Here is a 6,000-nt window from a genome sequence, read left to right on the forward strand (position 1 = left end):
CAGACAGAGAGGCAGAATGAGAGACAGACATAGAGACGCAGAATGAGAGGCAGAATGATGGGAAGGAGGGAGGTTTCTAGCAGAATGACCCAAATTGGCATCACCAGAGTTGTCCAAGAAATCTCAAGCATTGTCAGTTCAAAATGGTACAGAATTGGTAGTGCTAGAGGTAAAAGCAAATATGAATCCTCTCCAAAGAAAAATCCCTTCATCCTAGGCCTCAAGGAACCCCCAAAAATTATTATCAAAGGAAAGAAGTACTATACAAAAGAAACAAAAATTGTAAGAACCATTACAAACAAAAGACTACCAAAAATACCCACTATAGATTTCTTTAAAAGAAAATAAACATGTTTATTATGTATGAAGAAAAACATGCTTTAAAATAGCTACATGGAGGGGCTCCTGGGTGGCTCAGTCATTAAGCGTCTGCCTTCGGCTCAGGTCATGATTCCAGGGTCCTGGGATCGAGCCCTGCATCAGGCTCCCTGCTCAGCGGGGAGCCTGCTTCTCCCTCTCCCACTCCCCCTGCTTGTGTTCCCTCTCTCACTGTGTCTGTCTCTGTCAAATAAATAAAATCTTTTAAAAAAGTAAAATAAAGTAACTATATGGAGAGAAACTATGGGAAGTGACCCAGAAATTTGAAATAGAACCAGATAAAATCTCTAAAATGGGGTAAGTCCTAATGAAACTTAAAAATTCAATGGGCAGGGATGCCTGGGTGGCTCAGTCGGTTAAGCATCTGCCTTCGGCTCCTGTCATGATCCCAGGGTGCTAGAATCAAGTCCCACATTGGGCTCCTTGTTTGGTGGGGAGACTGCTTTTCATTCTGCCTGCTTCTCTCTCTGCTTGTGCTCACTCTCTCTTTCTCTCTGACAAATAAATAAAATCTTAAAAAAAATTCAATGGACAGATTTGGCAGCAGATAGGATGCTGCTGAGAGGGAAAATAATAGTGATAGAAATTACCCAAAATACAGCACGGGGAAGCAGGAAAACAGAATATCCATAAAAGAGCTTAAGAGATCAAGTAAACGAAGTGAGAAGATCTAGCAAAATTTCAACTGAGTCCTGATGGCGGGGGGGGGGGGAGAGAGAGAGAGAGAGAGAGAGAGAGAGAGAGGATGAGAGAATGAGAGGGAGAGAGACAGAGAAAGAGGGAGGGAGGGGGAGAGAGAGAGAACGAGAGAGAGAACAAAAGAGAGATGGAGGGAGAGAAAGAGAAGGAGGGAGGGAGAGGGGGGAAAGGGAAAGAGGGAGGGAGAGGGGGAGGGAAGGAGGGAGGGAGGGGGAGAGGAAAGGAGGGAGAGAGGGAAGGAGGGAGGGAGAGAGGGAAGGAGGGAGGGAGAGAGGGAAGGAGGGGGGAGAGGGGGAGAGGGGGAGAGGGGGAGAGGGGGAGAGGGGGAGAGGGGGAGAGGGGGAGAGGGGGGGAGGGAGAGGGGGAGAGGGGGGGAGGGAGAGGGGGAGAGGGGGAGAGGGGGAGAGGGGGAGAGGGGGAGAGGAAAGGAGGGAGAGAGGGAAGGAGGGAGGGAGGGAGGGAGGGAGAGGGGGGAGGGAGGGAGGAAGAGGGGGAGAGGGAGGGAGGGGGGAGAAGGGGAGAGGGGGAGAGGGAAGGAGGAAGGGAGAGGGGGAGGGAGGGAGGGAGGAAGAGGGGGAGAGGGGGAGAGGGGGAGAGGGAAGGAGGGAGGGAGGGGGGAGGGGGGGAGGGAGGAAGAGGGGGAGAGGGGGAGAGGGGGAGAGGGGGAGAGGGAAGGAGGGGGGAGAGGGGGAGGGAGGGAGGGGGAGAGGAAAGGAGGGAGAGAGGGAAGGAGGGAGGGAGGGAGAGGGGGAGAGGGAGGGAGGGAGGAAGAGGGGGAGAGGGAGCGAGGGAGGGGGGGAGGGAGGGAGAGGGGGAGGGGGGAGATGGGGAGGGGGGAGAGGGGGAGGGAGGGAGGGGGAGAGGAAAGGAGGGAGAGAGGGAAGGAGGGAGGGAGGGAGAGGGGGAGAGGGAGGGAGGCAGGGAGAGGGGGAGAGGGAGGGAGGCAGGAAGAGGGGGAGGGAGGGAGGGAGGGGGGAGGGAGGGGGAGAGGGAGGGAGGGGGAGGAAGCGGGGAGGGAGAAATAGGACAAAAGCAACATGTGAAAAGACGATGGCTATGAATTTTTCACAAAGGCAAGAAAACGAGTAAATCTCAAACAAGGTAAATAAAAAATAAAATCACACTTAGATTTATAATGAATATGCAGAAAACAAAAGACAAAGAGGAAATCTTAAAAGCAGTCAGAAAAAAGAAGAGGAAGGAACTCTTCCCAAAATATTTTATGAAACCACATTATGACACCAAAACCAAAGTCATTAAAAGAAAAAAAATAGTACAAATTAAAATCCTTTATAAACACGATTACAAAAATCCTTAGCAAAATACTCAAACTCAAATCTACCAATATTTAAAATGATCACACATCGTGACTTTTATGGGCTGAATTGCATCTTCACACAAAAGAAGATACATTGATGTCCTAACCCCCAGTACCTCAGAATGTGACCTTATTTCGAAATAAGCTGTCTTAGTCTGTTCAGGCTGCTCTAATAAAATACCACGGACTAGGTAGCTCCTAAACAACAAATTTATTTCTCACAGTTTCGAAGGCTGGGAAGTCCAAGGTCAAGGCACCGGCATGGTGGTTTTGGTGAGGGTCATCTTCCTGGTTCACAGCTGGTGCATTCTCATCATGTCCTCACATAGTGGAAGGGGCTAAGGAGAGCTCCGGGCCCTCTTTTATACAGCACTGATCCCATTTGTGAGGGCTCCACCTGCATGCCTAAGCAACTCCCAAAGGCTCCACCTACTAATAACCTCACCATTGGTGGTTAGGATTTCAGCACATGGATTGGGGGAGAGGGACACAAACATTCAGACCATAGCTTAAGTTCCCTGCAGAGTTAACTAAGTTAAGATAATGTCAAAGGGTGGGCCCTAATCCAATATGACTGCCGTCCTTATGAAAACGGGAAATTTGATCACAGAGACAGATACACATATAGAGGGAAGACAGTGTGAAGAGACAGGGGAAATGCCTGAAGATGGAGATACAGAATGGAACCGTGCTGCTACAAACCAAGGAACATCTGGAGCTCCCAGAAGCTGGGGAAGGCAAAGAATGATCCTTCACCCACAGATTGCAAATAAAGCATGGCCGTGCTGACACCTTGATTTCAGACTTCTATCCTTGAGCGTTCTGAGACAATAGGTTTCTGTTGTTCTAAGTCACCCAGTTTGTAGTGGTTTCCTATCATAACCCCAGGAAACTGATAATAATCTAGTGGGTTTATTCCAGGAAAGGAAGTTTGACTCATCATTTGGAAATAAAATGATGCAATTTGTCATCTCAAAAGATAAAAGGAAAAAAAAAAGCCCTATGATAATCTCAATAGATACAAAAGCATTTAACAAATTTCAACATCAATTGATAAAAACTCTCAGCAAGCCAAGAAAATAGGGTAAGTTCTTCCACCTGATGAAGGATATCTATGAAAAACCTGCAGCAAATATCAGACTTAATTGCAAAAGACCAAATGCTTTCTTCCTAAGACTGGCAACAATGCAGGCTGTCCTTACTCACCACGTGTATACAATATTGCACTGGGGGTTTTGTTCTTGCAATAAGGCAAGACAAATAAACAAAAAGCAAAGAGAAAAGAAAGAAATAGAACTCTATTCACAAACTACATGATTGCCAATGTAAAATACTCTCAAAGAACCTATTTTAAAAAACTGCTCTGGTGTAACATGTAAAAATAATTGGAGATTAAGACTCCCATCCTCATAAAGAGAAAAAAACTGATTAAACTGAAAATCTACAACTCTTCTTAGATCCATCAGAGAATTCAGGTCACAAGGCGAATTGTGTCCCCAAAAACTGAAGAGTTGGGTGAATACAGAGAATCACAATTTATCTCTGGAGCCAGCAACTGGTAGAAACATGCAGAGGGTAATTGACTAATTGCAGAAGGCTGAACCATGCACTAGCTTTGAGATAAAAATCTCTGGGGGACATGGCCCAAGAGGGGGACCTTAAGGAACACCACCAGGTTCTCAGGGTGAAAATCAGAGAAAAGGCCCCTCATGCTTCCAGCAAGAGATTGGGGAAAGGGACCATTAGAAAATATGTTCAGCACATTCTGTTCCCCTCAACAAAGGCCTGCTCTCAAGGAAAAGTATTTTACCAGAGCCTCATCAACGTGGAAGAAAGGAAATGCCTAACTTTAGCTCATTCTAGTCTTAGTCTTCCTGTCTCACTTAACAGGAAAACAAAAACAAAAACAACCTAAAAAGTCCTTGTGAAGAACAAAACCAAATCAGAGGATTATAGAACACTTGCCCTCTCCTGCACTTACCACAACATGAATACGGTTCCTGCACAGTAAGAGGGAATTAAGTACAGCTGAAAGAACCAACTAATAACCTATTTAAGAAGGAGTCTCTAGGGATACCAAAATACACACTGAATCCACAGCTACATATGGAACAATTTCCAGGGGCGGGAAAGGGGAGGCTAAAAACTAGCTGAGCAACTCCTACACATAAAAATGAAAAAAACCCACATCAGAGTGGTACGAGAGGCGGACTCAGTCTCACCAGAGGTGTGAACCCCACCAGAGGTGTGGCAACCCCCAATCAGGAGGGAACTCAAAACCCTGAGCTTCTCTCCGAGGAGTGCAGGGTTTTGACCCCACATGTGGCACCCCGACTTTTACCTGCATCTTAGAAATGAGCCCCCAAAACATCTAATGGGGCTTGCATCCACAAGACTCACAAGACTATGGTGAACTGAGAAGTTGTTCTTAAAGGGTTCACATGCAAATGCACCTACCCCAGGACTGAGCACAGAGGCAGCCAACTGAAAAGTGCCTACCCAGACTTTCTGTGAAAGAGACTTATTTTCTCATGTTAAAGCACTGGCCTGAGGGCCTGGCATCTACATTAATGCACATCTAGGGATCTGCGGAAATTCTCTCCAAACACGGAGGCCTGTGGGCGCCATCTTTGCACTCCCCTATGCCTCCCTCCAGCCCTCTGGTATCTCCTGGAGTGGAGCTTGTACCCCCATCTAGTGACCTGATTTTGCAGCTGACAGGGCTTATGCTCTGTAGTCCCACTGGAATCTAACCAACGGAGAAAGAGTTTTCATCCAGCTTGCACCCCCCTCTATGGGGCAGAGCAGAGACGCAACAGACTGAGGAGCCCAGGCTCTCTATGAAGAAGGCCAATTAACTTATCTTCACAGGCTTGACCTAAGGAGCAGGCTTCTAGTCAAACACACATCTGAAGGCCCTCAGTCATACTCTCCAGAAACCTTGGAAGGTGGGCACTGTCTTTGTACTCTGCCACCAGAGCACCAGGATCTCCCAGAGGGGAGCCTTTACACTCAGCTGATGCCCCAGTTTTTATGGCTGCCACTCAGGGGACGCTGCTTGCTTGCGTGGCTCTGGGGGCCAGTGGGGCTCACTTTCCTGGGTCTGGTGGGATGGGACTGCAACAATCAGAGAGCTGGTTCTTGGCCAGCACCACCCGCAGGGCATGTCACAGACAGCCGACTGAAACACCCCTGAGTCTTTCTGTGGAAGAGGCCTATTAGCTGGTCCTGGAGCTTCAGCCTGAGGGGCAGGCACACTAACGGCTGTTGGAGTATTCTCTAGGGATGGATGCCAGTGGATACTAGCTGTGTGCTCTCCCTCTACCTCATTCTGGGTTGCCAGTATTCCCAGACAGGAGCTGGCACCCTCATCTAGGCACCCTGATTTTTGTGACTGTTGCCCAGGGGACACCTCTAGATTGCCTGGCTCTGGTAGCCAGTGGGGCTTAACTTCAGGGTCCTGAAAGACTATACATATTTGTATACATTAAAAACTGCCACATGAGGGCCTATGTACCAATCAGGAAATGAAAACACTAACTTTAAAAGATATACAGCCATTTCATTGCAGCATTATTTACAATCGTCAATATATGGAAACAACC

The sequence above is a fragment of the Eumetopias jubatus genome, unplaced genomic scaffold, assembly GCF_037043125.1.
Source record: "Eumetopias jubatus isolate StellerSeaLion01/CBP00866 unplaced genomic scaffold, mEumJub1_p1.0 scaffold_3, whole genome shotgun sequence".
Lineage (NCBI taxonomy): Eukaryota > Metazoa > Chordata > Mammalia > Carnivora > Otariidae > Eumetopias > Eumetopias jubatus.